General features: G+C 34.6%; 1 long non-coding RNA gene across 1 annotated transcript in view; it reads left to right on the top strand.

Annotated features, from left to right (window-relative positions):
• The first annotated feature begins 2,124 nt into the window (after positions 1 to 2,124).
• The window catches only part of LOC150084909 (uncharacterized), a 116,695-nt gene continuing 99,307 nt past the window's right edge, over positions 2,125 to 19,512 (top strand). The window contains exon 1 of the long non-coding RNA XR_016547120.1: positions 2,125 to 2,231. This is a non-coding gene — a long non-coding RNA (uncharacterized LOC150084909). The remainder of the gene's footprint in view (positions 2,232 to 19,512) is intronic.

Raw genomic sequence — 19,512 nt, 5'->3', positions numbered from 1 at the left:
GAGTTTGGGGCAATTCAAAGGTCAGCTGGATAATTACCTACGGGAGGAGGGAAACGCATAGGTTGTCTATTATTAATTTTATTATTATTATTTAATTTTTAAATTTTTTTTTGTTATTTAATTTTATTATTATATATTTTTTGGCTGGTGCAGCATAAGCTAAGCTATAGGCTTCCTTGCACCATATGGCCATTACTAATACTAATCTCTAAGGCAGAAATTTTCAACCTTTTAAGTAAAAAGGCCACTACTGAAATCGGTTAGTAACTGGAGAATCCGAAGATGAAAGTTAGCGAGCCTAAGCTTCAAAAATAGGCTTGGGTGTCGTAGATTTGAGGACTCCTACTCTAAGATAATTACGTGAATAAAAGACACCTGTCATATTAGGACTGCTGAAGAACTAATTTATATGTCAATATGTGTTATATTCACAAATTGTGTATTTGTAATATGGTTAATTTGCCTCTTTTTTTTTGCTGGACGAAAATCGCAGTTTCTGGCGCGGGGAACCTTGCTGTTCATGCCCGAGACCGACTAACTTAGCAGTGGAATGGAAAAAGCCCTTCAAAGTTCCTTGTGTTATTGACAGCATTCGAACCTGGATCTTTTCTACGCTGTGTTTCGAGGAAGGAAATTAACCACTGTGCGCCGACACTAATTAAGTGAATAGAAAATCTTTTGATGCGATTCAGCACTTTTCTATTAAACTGTATAAGGTATAAAAAAAAAATAATAATAATCTGAACTATATAAAAAATCAGAAAAATTCTAATCAAACTATATACTAGTGTATAGTGTTCGTTTGATTAGCATTTTCAAACAAGTGAAATGTTTCATTACAAAAAAAATCTGAATCTGAACTATATAAAAAATCAGAAAAATTGTAATCAAACTATATACTAGTGTATAGTGTTCGTTTGATTAGCATTTTCAAACAAGTGAAATGTTTCATTACAAAAAAAAAAAAAAAAAAATCTAAATTAAAGTATTAGAAGAAGGAAAGTTTCTAATAAAATATTCATGAAGTTTATTTTATTAAGCAAAACAGAGTTTCTGATAAAAGATAAAGTATTAGTAGTTTATCAGATATACTGGAAATCAAACTCTACAGCTTGTTGTTCTTGTTATTGGTTTTTAGGAGCATCAGGGATTTAGACCATGTTGTTCCATTGTGTATTATATTTCATTATATATCTGTGCAGGGGCCAGTTTGCATGTTGCGCGGGCTGAAATACCGGGAATAACTCATGGAGAGAGCCATACTCCCTCCGCCTGAGATCGGCTAACTCCAGTCTGATTGGAGAAACCTTTAGAAATTACTTCAGTCATAGACGGGACTCGAACCCAGATTTCGACAAACGAGGGATGAGCGGGATAACTATTATACTGCTACGGAGGACTAACTACAGAAAAACAAATGTTTAGTAGGTGGTAAGGCTTTCTTACGCATCTCAACTATAATGAAGAAAGTAGTAGGGATAAAAATTATTTTCTTATCCCACTTCAAATGAAGATAATTTTCTCTTATGAAAATTCCAATTCATTTGACAACTGTGGAAATCTCGCCTAGTTCTTTTCTGTACAAAAATCTACTAACTGAAATGTTTAAAAAAAAAAGTGTTGAATGATCAGCAAAAAAGGTTGGACACAAAGTAATTCGAACCAGAAAAATAAACACGTAAATAAACAAGTAAAGAAAGAAATCACTGGGGAAAAAAAACAAACTCACTCAAAATACGATATCATTGATTTAATATTAGAGGCTGATTTTTTTTCTGCACTATCCAGGCGTCCCGATGATTTCACTTGTAAAACAAAATATTTAAATAATCGACTAATATTTGGGAACAATGGTATTGTTTTATGCAAAGTAAAGTATTAAATTAGGTGAGGTTAAGTATTAAATTATTAAATTAGGTGAGATTAAGTAAAGCTTAGCGTGTTTAACCTTATCCTTTACTTTTTATAGGGCATATATTATTTTTATTTCTCACTTTCGATTCATTACGTGTCTAAGTATTCCGTTCCTCTTTCAGCCCCCACCCCTAAGCCTAGTCTTTTGAACTCTTCCTCTGACGTGCGCACGCATCGCCTTCTCCTCCTCCTCCTTCTTCTCTACACGTTACTAGCCAGTAACACGAGGATGTACATCCTCCATGCTGTTCACCGATATTGCATTAGCTGGATGCAGTTTGGAGCACCAGTTTTGATACCAAGATTTGTTATTTCAGGTAAGCGTTTTACGTAGTGTGTTATTTGAAATTACAACAAGGAACTAACTCCTTTCGAGGTTCCCTTTGTAATGAAATGGCAACTAAAATAAGAAAGTCATTCATATTAATTGGCCATCCTTTTAAAGAAATAGGATATTTTGTAATCCGTTTCTCACTCCTTTTGTTGCTTGATCATATTTTTTAATTGAAATTCATAAGTGAAAGACGGATGACATTGGTACACATTCAGAAAAGTACCGCCTTTAGTACCATAGCTATTTTAGTAAGGTGAATAAACTTTGCTTTGTTAATTTAATTTAATATTATTTTAATAAAATCAGTATTATCGTTACTTGCTAAAATTTGAATACGAAGACACACCTATTAATACAGACTCGGATTTAAAAAACCGACAAATATGAACATGGCACTTAGATGTGATGGACGAGTAAGTATTTTGTGCTGAAAGAAATAAACTTGGAATTGAACAACCAAGGTGTCAACTACCTCACATTCCATTTACATTTTTATTTATTATAGTTGCATTTCCCATTTTTCTTTAATATTCTAGGCCTTCAGTCAACGTCTTAATATTTATGGAATGGCTACGTACATAATTATGACACCAGAATAATCTCTTGTGGGTTTGTTCTTCAATTTGTTTTTCATCATAGCCCTCAGCAAAGACCCTCTCTCAGTTGTTTGACAAAAATCAAATTTCAGATCCAACCGAGAATAATAATAACCATACTTGATTGATAGCTATTATATAGGTATTTGATAGCACGTGGATCGATTCAGGATCTGAAAACAATGAAAAAAGTTCTTATAAACATTTGTCCGATTCTGAATGGTCACAGAGATAAAATGGCTGTGGAGTTTTCATTGCTAAAATATTAAAATATATTAAAAAAAATGAAATAATAAAAAAAAGAATACACATGGCTAATAAAATTTTTTATTCATACATGGTACCTGTTTACCTATTTTTTACCATTGAAATTTAAAATTCAACAGTGATAACCCCGTAACCAGTCAGAATCAGACAATGAACTTTTTTTTTTTTTTTGTTTTTTGTTTTCAGGTCCCGAATCGATCTTGAAAGTATGGCTCACATGTTAGGAAACATTCTGTTTAGGCATTAAAACTCAGCTTCTGAATTCTTGTATTCGACTTGTAAAAGTACTAATTTACTTGCCAGTCGAATTCATTTATTCTATTGCTTTCCAGGGGTTTCGCTTCAAAAGTGTACAAAAACTTCATAGCCTCTTCACGTTGCAGTAGTCTCTTTAAGTTCTTTGTGTTTCTTTATTAACAACTTAATTTTATTAAGATTTAATAAAATAAAATTCTAATTTTCATGTATCGTGAACTTGATATACGAATATTTTAATCAACGATTAATTTTACATGTTTGGAATCCAACCTTAATTATACAATTAAGTCAGTTTCTCAGTATCAAAATAATTACACTGGTTGGTTATTTAATTCGCGGAATGGACCTGTCTTAATTTTAATCTTCGTCACTCAGATCTGCTAGTGCTCAATCCTTTTCGAAATAATCTCCTTTGAATTGTACACACTTGCGCCATCTACGAACCCACTCGTGGAAGCACTTCCGGAAGCAATTTCTCGATGTCTTTGAGAGTGGTCATTGTGGCCAAAGATTCTCAAACTTTTTTAAAGCTCTTGTGCCACTTGAAAATTGTAGTTTCCTTCAAACTCCTTGTTTTCGTAAACCTCTGAAATTTCTCTCACAGTCTTTGTATAACTCATACCATGTTGAACACAATAGCATATAACAAAACGTTGCTCATTCTTCAGATCTTCCATTATGCAGCTCACAAAACGGTTCATACTTACAGCATGTAACTTAAGGCCCCTTTAAAACTACCAGTCAACACGTAAAAACTTGCAACTGTCAGTATTTTTGGACATACTTTCTTGCCTGCAGGATTCTATGCAGGAATTAAATGATCAATCAATTACAAGGTTTTCTTTGAATCTTTTTTTTTTTTTTAAACTCGTTTATTATTTCTAGCCTTGGAAAGGACAAAGATAGGATATTTTGAATAATGCAAGAATACAATAAAGCTTTGACGGTTGGCAATAAAGCTTCAGGTTGTGATTAGATATAAATATATCTATAAGTATAATATACAGGATTTATCCTCTGCATGTCTTGGTTTTTCTTTATTTCATACTGTGAAACTATTCTTTAGAATTAGTTTATTTTCAAATCATGTATGAATTCATTCTATGCAGGATTATTTATCACCATGACTCATTATGACATGACATGATAGGCCACGAAATGATTATGATAACATAATCATTACTTTAAAATATTTTGACTCTAATCGTTGCTGTTTCCTCTCTATTTCAAGTAGCCATGGCGTAAAGACTAGTTTAATCGTATAAAATTACCACACGGGAAGTAGACAATAAGACTTCTGACTTGTAGTTTATGGCATAAATAAATAAATTTTCCTTTTATGCTCCGAAACGGCTTTGGAGTCAAAGGAATTTACAGCGATTACTGTAAACACGAACTAGTATTTAGTGGTGCCGTGTACAATGCGTTACGCGATGTATAGATTTTACTACCAGCATGCTAATCACCCAGCTATGGCGGCCTTTAGCATTTAAACTTTGTGGTTAAAAGCGGAAATATTCTCTTTTTAGAGAGCTGGTGTTGGTCACTTTATTGAAAAATAAAGATAATTATTGAAAAATTGAAGAATAAAAGATAAAAAATAAAAATAAACGACGAGAAATGGAAATAAGGGTAAATGCAAAAGAAAAAAATCAACCAAAATGGAAAGAAGCGTGATAAGTTTCTTAGAGAAAAAGGTTAAAGTAGGAGAATAAATCGAAAGAATAAAATATAAAAGGAAAAAAAACTGTAGATATTATACAATGAGGGGAGACCAGATATGTTCTGAAACCGAATTACATTGCATAACAGGATATTTTTCTCAAAAGACTGTCATGAAAATAACACAGCCACTGAGAAAATAATACATTTTTGTTTAGAATTTCCTGCAGATTTTAAAATACAAACCTCAGATTTTCTCAACAAAAAAAGGGATTATATGTCATTTATTATATCTGCGTGTCGAATGATATTACAAAGTTTTCCGAAGTGTTTAAGCTTGCTCTTGAAAGAGCTGTCGTCTTTATGGGATCCATCAAGTGGCTGGCAGTGCTTGAAATTAAGAAATTGCTTGCCAGAAATTATGTAAAGTAAGACAGCACGTTGTGTATTTTCACAAAATAAATTAGCAAAAAATAAAAAAATAAACAGCGGGGAACGTAGAAAACTTAACTAGTATGAGTATGTGTCAGAAGTCTACCAAATAAATGCCTCACGAATTTGGTTTAGAAATTTGACAAATTTACCGTAGCCGAGTGGTCAATGCGAGAGTGCAGTAGCACACGTTCTTTGAGTAGACCGGGGTTCAAGCCCCTGACTGCTAAATACGGTTGATCTGCCAACCTGCATTGGATCAGCTTGGCAGATTATGGTCCATTTCCCTCAACATGAATTGTTGAGGAGGTGTCCATTCTGCAGTGGATTGATAATGGCTGCTGCTTACTAACTTTTTTATTTTAACGTAGTGTACGCAACCTCTATTGTTGAATTAACTTTCATGGTGAGTTATGATGCCGATAGCTTTGATACATACAGAATCAATTAGGTTGAGCGTTTAAAATTAGTGTCGAGGCAGGTAACGATGTGAAATACTCTGTCTTGTAAATTGTATTTTTTCTGTGGATTTTCCTGTTTTTATAGATTAAAAGCTGAAGTTTCCGGAAGGAAGAATAGAATATGCAACCCACTCTCGAGATGGACATAAGTGGTCATGTCAAAATGGTCATTAAAGCTCCTCCCATCCCTACAGATAGTATTTTTCAACTAAGGCCCCTGACAGAAATTAAATGTAAACATTTTACATACGTGGTGTGAGAAAGCAGCGTTATTATCCACGAGGGTTTACAAAATCAGTTCCTGGGATATTAAACTCCTAATAGTGTTCTTCGTCTTCTATATTTTTATAGTGTTTTCTTTGGTGCGTCACTAACTGTAGCTTACATATTACTACCTTTACATTCCTTCTAATTGTATGGAATTCGTAACATTACTAATCTTGATTTAATATCTTCATGCCAGTCGAATACATTCTATTTGAATATACAGTAAACACAGAAAAATGAAGAAGAATACTGATTGAAACAGATTGTTTCTTAGCACATTGGCTACGAAAGCAATAATGAGCATCAACTGCAAGTTTATAATAAGCTTATCAAGTATCTTGTGTCTGTAGAAGTTGTGCTTGCGTTCTAAAGGTCTTTTCTGTTGAAAAACCGAAGAATCAAAAATCCTACTTCTCTTTCTGTGGGAGATAAACGTACTACATACCGGCGATTGACTAGGAAATTTCCGCTCGTCAGCGACTGAATTCGAACGTTAGACCTTTATTCTCGGCATGCGTCATTACTAACTAAACCACAGAAACCTCAAACACCCATAAAGGAAAGTTGTGTAAAGAACAAATTTAAAAACAAAAGGTGGGAACAACTAGGGAAGTAGCAATAAAGGAGAAGATGGTTTTATTAAAGTAAAATTTTTTTCAAATTTTACAAAGCCAACTTTTCACACTCTGTATTATCTACGCTGTTGATTGTCAAATGTAATGAGATGAAATATTATTGAGAGGGGATTTATTAGCTTTGATTATTAGAACGTCCAGTAATATATCGGAAACGTGACAAAAAACTGTGCCTTTTTCCTGAAATAAATATTCCATTTCAGATATTCATAACTTAAGTTTTTACTAACTTGGTAAATTAACATTAGTCTACTTAATATCTGGTTAATAATGAAAAATACAGTAAATATAATCATGTGTTCAGAAACTCAGGAAAACTCAAAGGGTTTGCATTAAGAATATATACATTTTCAATATTAATAACAGTTTATATGAGAAAATAATAAACAACACATTAGCACTTATAACATTAATCATGATGTTTTTGCGTAATAATTCGTCAATAATTAAATATGAATGAAAATTTTCCTTTATGACCAGTTTATTAAGTAATATAGCAATGCGAAACAGCTGTGGTAACATCATCGGGCATAGGGATAACCATTGACTAAACGAAGGAAACAGTCTGGAAATGAATTATATTTTATTCAACATGGTCATACACTCGATGCATCGTTCCCTCATCTTGTCTGGACTCCTTACGTAGAAATCCTTGTTTTTGTCTTCTAAGTGCTGTTAAGTTGCATGAATAATATCACAGTTTATTCAAAAATAGCAAGTTCTTAAGTTTCTTCAGCATAAGAAGATAGTAATCGGAAAAGGCCATACCTAAAGCATGGAGTGCTTTAGATATGTCCAGGTGTGGCAACAATTCGTGATCTAAATTTTATTTTAAGCATTATTTTTGTATTTATTTTTTATTTATTTGTTTTATTTTATTATTATTTTTTTTTTCTGGTGCAACAAAACCCTGTGGCTTCCTTGCAATATGACTAATACTAAATTGTTTGTTGTTTTCCCTTGGTTACTGGAGTCTTGTGACTGGGAACGTTGTCATGCAGGAAGACGATCCCGGTAGAGAGAGAGAGAAATTACCACGAAATGTGGTCTTTAATTGCTTATAAAACTATGTTTACAAGGAAGAATAATCCCATTCAGTTGTGATGGACTTAACCTTTTAAAGGTAATCGATGAATATCATACCTTAATTGTCCCCCAACCTAACGCCATCACCTTAGCAGTTGATAGCGCCAATCGAAATTTCTTGTGGTAAGATCTTTAATAATGTCGCCCTATTGACTGTTTAGTCATTTAATAAAAATGAATCTAAATCAATTTCATAACTAACATTTGGCTTAAACATTTGAATCTAGGAAAGATTTCGCAACAATTCATTTCACACAATTCACTCATGCTCTCTTTTCTGGTTTGCATTCACTTATTTGGTATCTATTTCGCCGAATTCTTAATGCTGAGTACTTTGTAAACAGTATGATGAACTGACTCATAGGATATGTTTAATGTCTTTGCGATGTATTGACTCGATGTGGCGATATTTCAAAATCCGGATATAAAGAGCAGAAAATACTGCGTTCGAAACAGTTATGGTTAAGTTGTGACTGGAGACGTTAGTTAGTGAATTTTTTTTATGGAGGCATTACGCGGTGGACAGTCATCTTGTAATCCCTCTATCATACCTTTGTAAGTTTGCTTCCCACACAGTCCTTTAAAAGGAAGGTATTTCATTACAGCACGGCTCTCTTCTTTCGTAAGATTATTAACAAGTAATGTTATGTTCTTCCTCGTAAAAAGAAAACTGTAAAAAAGAGACTGCATTAGATCAAAACCTTCACGCGTATTACGGTAGAGCCCATATAAACATATCTGATGTAATCATTTTTAGAAAATGCAGTAATGCAGTAGTTCTATTAACAAATCATAATGGTGATGTCTACAGCATCAATTTCCATAATTGACAAACTGAATTTATTTAATCCAAAGTATTCCAGTTTTTTTCACTTTATGCATAATTATGTACTTGGTTATGAAAGTAACCATAAAAGTGTCAAAGATCTCTTATTGTGAAGCAGATCACAACGAGTTATCTCACTCTTAGTAGTTCTTAACCTGTACGGATTTTTTTTATTCATTACTTTTGGTTAATTGTTGCTATTAAATAATTCTAAAGTAATTAATTAATTAAATCGATATTATTTACTGCGTGCGTGCTTCTTTCATTAAATCAGTGATGACCTTTCGGAGAATAGTTTTCAGAATCCGCTGTGATGGTTAAGGTATCTCATTATAATAGCCGATAGCTGCGAGTTTGGATCTGACTAAAGATTTCTTTCCATTGTTTTTGCTTTCACACCACATGTACGCATAATGAATGTAATGATATCAAAAATATTAAATGGGTATATGGTTCAAACGATCGAAATGTTACTGATCATGTCACCGTGGTTCGAGAAAAGATTAATAACGGTGATTAATGAATGCTATCAAATATTCACGAAAAGTTCATTTATTTATTATTATTATTATTTTTTTACTATATCGTTGAAGAGCGATATTTCATTTCAGTATCAAATGTCTCTCATGAAAGACAAGGAACATCGAAGCTTACTGAAAGGTTCAAGTCATTAGTGGAAAGAGGTACAAAACTGAAACAAGGCCCTTCCTAATATTAGAAGCCAAACAAGGGTCATTGCATCTCAAGAACTTTCATCAGAGAGAGTGAATTGTACAGTAGCATCCAGTGAAAATCAAAATAATGTAATTCTCTGCACTTGCAGAGTAAACATTTCCCAGTTGTTGAAATTTAAGAACGTAAAATGATCGCGTCTTATAATAACAAATAGAACTTTGTAGTGGAAAATGACTTGATTACGAATTTCAATTTTCTTAATTCGTGGCTTGAATAGAGGTCAAAAACGAAATACTAGAAATGTTATTTCCACCTTTCAGGAAGTTAATTTTCATAGGTAATATATTCTTTGAGGAAGAATTGGATTAACCTATGCAGAGTAAACCATTTATCACTTTTCCGAACCCACATAAAACTTGAATTTAAATTTCTGTAATGCTTACTCACAATTCAGCCAGAACAGCTCTTTGTATGTTGAGCTTTTCGACACTTTTAAAAATAATTTTCAGAAGTCGATTGTATGCGAATTTAAGTGATAATTTTAAATACTTTAAACTTATACAAGTATATCGCATTTGTATTTTATTTTCCTTTGGGAACCTTAAAGTTACAGTAATTCTTGCAACTGCATTAAAAGAGAAATGATTCTAAACTTTCTGTGCTTTTATAGACAATTTCAAATATTTGTAAAGATACAGAAAATCCACACTATCTTTCATCTGCCTTCAATTATTTTAAGTGTTCGTACGAAGAACGGTTAGTCTAGAGGTTAGTCTAGATATCAAGACGACGATTACCCGGAGAGGCACTGCAAAAATTATGAAAAGATCGGTTGTCCTTGTGAACTAACACTGATGAACGAAGAAAATTCAAATATGTCCATAATGCTTCATCGAGGGGGAAAAATATTTCATTTAATCGGTATAAGCGAGTAACTGAGAAGCCCGATGGCGATTTGTGCATTAATTTGCATGTCATAATAATTAAAAAACAGTGTTTCGTTTTTAAAGTTTGAGAAAATATATAATTAAAAACCATTTTCATTAAGCACGTTTTGGTTTTATTATTTGAATAAATTTCAAATTTAGAAGAGCGCATGGAAGCAAGAATTCTTAAGGCCTGATTTAGCATTTCATCGTTATATTTTTCACAATATTTCCTGGAAAAAAACTTTGTCTATCTTTACCTTTAATCAGCTTAAGTCTGCAATTTTGATATCATAATATATTCATAAATTTATAATAAATACTCGTACAATAAACGATATTAATAACAGATTTATAAGTCCATAATTAATAATGATATATTCATGTCTTCACTGTTAAGTGTTTTCAAGATTTTAAAATGTATGCTTTTTTTCTTCAAGTGAATTTCTCTGAAGTATTTTAATTACTATTTTATTTTCAAAACATCTAAGTACTGTATCTGTATTTTTAAAGAATAAGGGAGAGAAAGATATTAAATTATATATCCCAAAATATTTTCTATGCGCATACAATAATTAACTAAGCAACAATTTAACTGTTTTGTAAAACACTTCGCTATAAACGAGGAAACGGAGTTACTGCTGCATCCAAATGCAGCAGTAACTCTTTCATCTTGGAGAAATGAATGGGGAACCAATATGTCTGCTTTTCAGGCTACCAGAAGGTTTTCCCATTCACACACTGCCCTAGCTCTGTTCATTGATCCATTTTGCCTTTCTAGGTCACGATGAATGAAAAGTTTAGTTTTATAGCACTAGAGGGCAGCACTACCCAAACATACCCAGACCTTCATCGAAAGCATCGATCAATGGAAAGCTCGTTGAGATTTTTCCTTCCTCCTGTTCATTCACGAATTGCAAGTGGGTCACAGAACGAACGCTGCAAAGACTAACATAGCTTGTTTCCTACGCGGAAGGCCTAGTAAACAGAGTGCAGAATTTTCATTTTTATGCTGTAGCTGTTATGTAGCAGAATGATAATAAAAAAATGACGATAATAAATTGTAATAGTTTAATTGCTAAAACGGAATAAGCACTGACTTAGATATTCAGTATCTGCTTAAACACATGCAATAAAACGACATTGCTTTTGTGTAATTAATTTCTAAATTTATTTAAATACCTAATTTAAAAACCTGTTTTTGTTTTGTGACGCTGAAACTAAGAAGTAGAGAGAATGAAAATTGAAATGATTAAAATAATGAAGTTGGATTCCGTTATATATATTCTCAGAAATTATAGCATAGAATAGCTGCAACTATTCTACCATTTTATTCGATAATGTTATTGGATAGCAATAGTGCAACGATTTCAGAAGTATGGACAGCACGAAAGTAATAGTTATATTCAAAAAACCCGCGTATTTCATCTCGCAATTCCACAATAAATAGAAGAATGCAACAGCAGAGAAATAAATTCTGTAAAAATATATAATTACGTTTTCATAACACTATTGAATAATAAACCCATTTTAAATTAAAGACCATTAACCTAGTTTTTCTGACTTTCCGCTAACTGATAGGGTTTTGTACTGTTGGATGATGAAGCAACACGTCATCTGCTGGGAGTGTGCTGCTAAAAATAAACCTTCGCTCGATACTTGTTTACTGGTAGACATTGCTCCCGCTGTTTTCATCTCATATGAAAAACATTATGAAATGAGGTTGTCCAGTACTTTGCTGCATTTTCCAAGTATTTCATTTGAAACGATGTAACAATATTTGCATCGTTTGGGTGATTTCCTATAGCTTATTATTTGTTTATTTTCATTATCTGCTTGCAATTATTTGTTTGAAATGAGTGTCCCAGCACTTTTTGACTATTCTCCGAGTGTATTTCGTTTTCGATAGAAAGATTGTATTGGATGTCTTCGAGCTTTTATGGAGTCGGTATTAATCCGCATTGGTTTTGTGGATACGAAAAGATTAGGAAACGACAACAAAAAAAAATTGTGTGCTCACGGACTAGCTTCTCGTGCATTAAATGTTGGTCGTTTAATGCTCCTGCTGTTTTCCTCTTTTAGTTGCATGAATTGTTAAGTTTAACAGCTCAAATAAAGTCATATCATTCCAACAGAGGGCGCTCGCTCTCATACTCTATGCATGCGACAGTATTGCTGCCATCGATCTGTCTGCCCTTTGATATTTCCCCGCCAAGTTCTGACGATCTCGTGTGAGCTAAAAATAGATACTGGGCGAAGAGACTGCACACCAATAGAGACGCGGTCGCTCACAAGGAATTGGTGAAAGGGTAGCTCCAAAAATGCTTGTGTTTTTCGCGAAATTATACTCAAAAAGGTGACTGCAAAAAGCCGGGTTAACTTTCTGATATACGGATAAGTTGTTCAGGTCAAAAAAATCACTTAATAACAACACTGCTTTTCTAATATCTAATGATTTTACCCTCTGTTTGGCTTCTAACCTTTAAAAATGTCCCTTTCTCATCTCGCGAAATTACATTTACATCGAAGGAACTCGAATATCCCATTCTGATAAAAATAAAGTGCGTATGAAATCATTCCTGTTACTTTTCGCTTCTGCACTGTAGCATTAGTATGAAGATTTTCCTTTATTTTTGTTCTTCCTTTTTTTTTTTTTTTTTTTTTGTAAAGCAATTTGTGTAATTAAAGCAGTATGATGATTTTGGATACACAAATATCATGCAAATTGTAGAATATCATATGCTAGACGCAGTAGCCATTTCAACAGTTTTTTTTTTTTTTTTGACGATGTCTCCTCTCATTATACAAATTACACAGTTACATTTGAAATCACTTAGTTCCAAACCTTAGATCCAAACCAAATATGATCATCCCCAAACCTATTTGAATCTGTAAAGCAGATTCAAATAGGTTCGAAAGATGATCATATTTTTTATTTGTAATCTACAGAATTTTTTTTCGTAAACTTTTACTTATAATTTTAGTTATGATCAATTAAAAATAACTTTAAACGACAAAATTATAGTTCCACCTCTTCATTGTAGTCAGTTCATTGTAAAATGACTAAAACGATAGCGTACAAAAACATTAAAATATTAACTTATTTTGCATCAGTTGCTAAAAGTTTTTACAGTTTTGAAATTTAAGTTCCATGCATACCATCAGCTATACGAAAGTTGGGCATGATGCTGTATTCCAGAGTATTGGTGATCATTGGATTAAAGGTTGATAAAGTTATGTCATGTCATGCATATACGTGTGCCGTTTTCGACAAAGTTCTAGGTTTATCTTATAGCAGTGCAATTTTTATGCATCTCATAATTTAACAGATATATATATAAGTAATACAGATATATTCATATCTGTATTCCTTTAATTATGTGTCTCGCTAACTTTCACACTACTCACTTCTGCGATGCACGAATCAACAAAGAAAGAAGTCAGAAAGCTTGTTAAGAGATGATGACGTTAGTATGCACGTTCATTAACGTCACAAGAGATATTTGGAACTAGTCTAATATCTGGGGGCACTGTTGTTAGCTTTCTTCTTGGACTTTTGGGCACCAGGGTTTAGCAATGACATTTACAGAATCTGGGAATTGGAAACAGAGCGAACATGAACTTTTTTATCCCCCTTTTTTTTTGTAGCGAAGAAGGAAGGAAATATTCGAAATTAATTTCCCATTAGATTTTAAATGCATCACACGTTATGTTATTACTAATTTTATGCCTGCTTTAAAGATGTAAAGTTCATTGAGATAATATAGCCCTTATTATGCACCTAATTAGTGCTAAAGTTAATTAAGATGAGGTCTGATCTAGCATCATACACAAAGGATGCTGCGGTACTTACTCTTCGCAAGTGTCTTGCAGGAAAGCCATTTCCTTCACGCGCTTCTTCCATCCGTTGGATCCCCTGCAACTGAGAAATAGTCACGTGATATTTCCTGTTTCCATTAACTGGACCTTGCCGACGACAACAGCGGTTTGCTGGGGATCGCAAATATGACCGATGCAGTGAACAAACTACGAGTTATTGCTGCTGAGTAATACGAGAAGACAACAGAACGCACATTCATCCCCCTTCAATTCTGATAACCTTAACCTGCTTCGTCTTAAAAAAATACAGAAACTACCTTAACACATGCGAATACGCGACCCAGTTACTGCTGCACGTTGCACAGCATGCTTATGTCAGCCACGGGGTATTTGACCTCTACTTTAACAGCGAAGTGCAATACCTATAAAGCACTTACCTGTGAGGGTCTGGCCGAGCGCCGTCTTCTTCTTCTCCCTCTGGGTCTGTCTGAGGGAGTTGCGGCCGCTCGGCCACTCTTGTCCGCCTTGGTCCCGTCTCCGACCTGATGGAAGGGCGAACACCTTCTGGCCGGTCCTGGGATGTGGGGTGAGCACCCCACGGCACAGCGCCGGCTGGTTCGCCCGCCGCGCACACGGCCAGCCAGCACGTAGCAAACAAGTATTATAAGTGCCACATGTGCTCGTGCGGCATCTACGTAAGTGTTGCCATGGCAACCTGGAGAAGCGAGTAAGGCAGGGACTGCTGATTGTTCTGACAACGACAAGTTGTGCAAAGCTATAGGAAGACGGCATTAATTCACTCACCCAGTTGTTTACCAGATTTATGTAGTAGTGTCATTAAAAAACTGTATCAGAAAAGGAATAAGAATTTGAGAGAAACAAATAGAGAGAGAGAAACAGGCGCGCGCGCACACACAGAGAGAGATCTGAATCCCGGAACGTAATCCCATACATGGTTAGAGGGACTTCTACTAGGAGAAAGATTAATACTGCTAATACACTGTTGAGAAATGGCGTGAGTAGTGCCCGATCTTATATTTACGAAACTCTGAAAGACAAGGTATTCAGATCAAGAAAAATTGTGTACTGAAGTAAGAAGTTTCAAGGTACCGAATCACTAGAAACCTTAAACTCAGGTTTACCATTTTCTAATAAAAGGATTTAGAATTATGGTTTAGGCTGCAGTGGTTTTCGACCATTTTTTTTTTAAATGGTACCCTTAAAAGTAATTTATTTTATTTTGTGGCACCCCTACTCAATTTTCTGCCTGTTAGATCCGATTATCTGTCTCTCTCTCTCTCTCTCTCTCTATAAGGGTGTACCTTTTTATAAAGAAATAAATACTTAAAAAATAGGTTTAAGTAACTTAAACCCAAATTACGTGGCACCCCTGGAATATTGTTGCGGCATACTAGGATGCCACGGCAACCCGGTTGAAAACCAGTGGTTTAGGGTTTCAGTTTCCATATACTTTCTGTTGGGAAAATGTTTGCACTCGCGTTCCGAAGGGGGAAAAGCGTGTGAACGCGTTCTTCACGTAGAAGATTTTTTATCCGTTTGCCTCTTATCCGTTTGGGAATTTGTTAATTGCAATGCCTAACAATATAGTTGATCATTTAGCAACTTGAATTATCCCATTATTTTTCACTCATCGATTCATATTTTTGAAGTTTTTTAATGCCTTTCTTAATAGTAAAATTTTTATGCCTTTGAGGGGGGGAGGCATACAAAGAGTAAGAGCCAATTAGCTACCTGTCTTAGTTGTTTATTTCATCACTTGAGATAGGAACAACTGTATTTAAAATAGGTGGCTTTTAAGTTCCTTCCCCCTCGCTGCTCTCTGTAATTCATCCCGCATAAATATTTGATAACAAGATTATGGATAAAAGATAACAAGACTTAAAGATAACATTATACATATATATGACATAATTTCGATTATTGTTATATATTCCTCCTCACTAACTATTTCAGTAGTGTGGGAGAGGAGAGCATTTTTCGAATTTAATGCTGTTTCATTAAATTTAGCATTGAAGTTAGCATCAGGACAATAATGCTGAGTACGTTCACTTTCTTTCAATCGGTTAACTCCATACCTGCAGGTGCGGACAACTATGATCAGCGGCATTTGATATTTTCATGAAATGTAACTTATCTTTCATTAAGAAAAATAAAAACATAACCTTCAACTCTTCGGTAACATCGATAGCTGCAGTATGTAGAATGAGTCAGGGCCGGGCTGCTTTGGTAAACTCGGAATCCCAGAGCTTTACTTTGATAAAAAGTTCGGTTATTTTTGTTTGGTGTTCTTGGAAAAGTCTGTCATATTGAGATTATTCATTTTCTAAACTTATCTTCAAACAGGAGCGATTGCCAGATCGGTATTTTTTTTTAAATTGCTGTCTGTAAACAAGGCAACAATATTAAAAAAAAAAAAAAACTCATGTAGAGTTTTTTTTTAATTGTTATTTTTACTTCATTAAAGTGTATGATTTTAGTAAAAGTTTCGAAAATTCTCTAAAAGCTACTCGGTGAACATTTTGTTTGCCTTAAAATTCACAAAGGCATCAATTTCAGAAAAGTGTATCATATTCTTTTAAAGATGCTGTAGAACTGAAGACGCAAAGCTGTCATTCATGAATTGTGAAAGCAACGTCAGCCACGTCACACAGCCAATCGCCTAAGATCGACAGCATGGGTGGAAAGGATTACTACTATTTTTGTATCTTAGTCTATCTATGTTAGACTTAATACGGCAGATCGCCGCCTTGTCGTTCCCATTTTCCAAGTCGCCGGACGTGGGCATCTTCAGCTTTCAAATTTCTCTTTCTCATTGCTGATAGTGCACCTTCTCTCCATGTTTTTCTAGGGCGTCCTCGTCTTCGCTTCCCTTATGGTATCCAGTCATATATAATTTTAGGCCATCTCACTTCATTCAAGCGCAGCAGATGTCCAAACCATCTCCACCTCCTGTTTTCTATTCGTTCTATAATGTATTTATCTGTGTGCATACATCTTATTTCCTCGTTCTTACCGTTTCTAGCCTAGAAACCGTAGCGCACCGACGTATGTAGTCTATTCTCGGGCCCTAAGCTTATTTTTGTCACCCTCTTTCAGTGTTCACACCTCACACCCGTAGCAAAGTATTGATTCCACTAACGACTGTCCGATATGTTTTTTTAGTTCTACGGGAGATATTGTTGTCCAACCATATAGAGTTGAGGGCACTAAGAGTCTTCCTACTTTGATGAATTCGTTTGTAAACTTCCTCTTTCCCCAATCCTTCCTTAGTTAATCTACATCCAAGATATTTGAAAAAAGTCAACAGATTTTAGATGTATAGACTGTAACTTCCAATTCATCAGGATGTTCCGCTGTGCTTAGGTATTCTGTCTTTGTAAAATTGATATTGAGGCCCCATTGGTCATATGTAAGATGCAATTTTCTCAACATGTATTCTAAATCATAAGCTTCTTATGAAATGATAACCTGATCATCTCAAAAAATTAGACTCCAAAAATATCTGTCGTTAATTGGTACTCCCATTCCATACCAGCTTCTTTTCCACTTTTGTAAAGCACATTCCAAGAAAACATTAAACAATAAAGGTGATACATCCTTGCCTCAGCCCCTTTGTTGGGTTAGATAAAGTATCCCCAATTGTAATATATGCCACGTTATCGTAAAATTCCCTAATCAGTTCCACAAGCTCTGGATCCACTGATATATTTTGAAGGGCTTTCCATAATTCCTTTCTTGGAACGGAGTCATATGCCTTTTTTTTAAATCGGTGAAGGCAAAGAAGGTATCTTTATTCTTTGCTTTTCTTTTCTCCACTAGCTGTTGTAGAACAAACAAATTGTCCACAAAAGAGCGACCTGACCTAAATCCACTTTGTTCTTCAGTTATCATCACATCACTGTATCTTATTGCAGTCCCCAAAAAACATCTCCCTGAAATGTTTGATGATATTATAAATACACAATGTTTAATATGATAAAATATAAGGTTGAAGTGTTTAGTATTAATAGTGGCAAATGATTCAAGAAAGCAAGGCTATACAGCAGCAGCCAAAATATAAAAATAAAAACCTCTCCCCATATCACTTCTCCATCCTCTATAACTATTTGTGTAATTCTTCCTTAATATTTTCTCAAGTTACCTACTTTCATAACACCAAATCGGAGTTTGTTCTAACAATCAACCACCCACTGGCTGAAAGAAAATTCCTGCACATCTATCCTGCAACCATCCTTCCTCAATTTCACTTTATGTCCCTCAAGTGTGTAGTTTGAGAAAGAGAAAGGATGTCAGCATTGAGCTTACTCAATCCATTTAAAGTCTTAAACACCCCTTGGTAAGGGTGCTCTTTCCTTCTTGGTAAGAGCACCCTTTTGTTACACTCACTAATCTCTTTGCTGTTCTCTGCAGCCCTTTCAGCAGATCCACATCCATTCCTCCTAAAATGAGGCTTCTGGATCTATGCAATACTCAAGAGGAGGTCTAATTATTGCCTTATGCAATGGAATAATCTCCTTATCCCTTCTAGCAAAGTTGCTGTGGAGGAAGAACTTTGCTAACATACCTGTTTACAAAATTAATTCATTTCTCTGTTATGTTCATTCCTCTGATTTCATCATAGTAGCTTGAGATTTTAATGTCCAACACGCTGACCTGGGAGCCACCTCATCTAGATAGTGCGGCGGCTTCCAGAATACGTGTTGCGAATAGCCAGGCCTCTCTTTTACTAACAATAACTGCTGGCTCGATCAGTATTGCAACTTACCAACCGAATTTCAGGCATACCTTGATTTCATATGCACATCACATAGAATCATAGTAAGTCACGAAATACTGATTTAATTAGAACCCAGCCTCATGACCTTTGATATGAAATCCACCGTTATGCCTACACAATCCACAATTTCTATCAGGCAAACTGGCCTCTCATCACTCATGGTACCCTTGACCCCCGCTCCTTGAGTGACCTCGAAGATATAGAATCTTACGACGTCTAATCTAGCTGTAAGCAACCTTTGTGACACGGGGACAATTCAGGAGGTAAAATGTTTCAGGCCGCATTATAAACAATATCTATATATTTTTTTTATTATTAACGACACTACTGATTAGTTATGCCATTTTTAATCATGCGATGATTGGTCAAATATCATCAAGATTAAAAAAATAGGAATTCTTCAGAAGGCGAAAAAATGACAACTGGGACCAGGCAGCACGTGATTATCACCAGAGTACTTCGCGTCAAACTTGGAAAGTGCCTGTATTCAGGCGGTTACTATGATTATATATAAAATAAATATAATGCCCACTATTCACTTAAATCTTTCGTGCTG

The sequence above is a fragment of the Mastigoproctus giganteus genome, chromosome 6 (genome assembly GCF_048544385.1).
Source record: "Mastigoproctus giganteus isolate SK-2022 chromosome 6, ASM4854438v1, whole genome shotgun sequence".
NCBI lineage: Eukaryota > Metazoa > Arthropoda > Arachnida > Uropygi > Thelyphonidae > Mastigoproctus > Mastigoproctus giganteus.
This window is presented reverse-complemented; position numbering and strand designations above follow the sequence as displayed.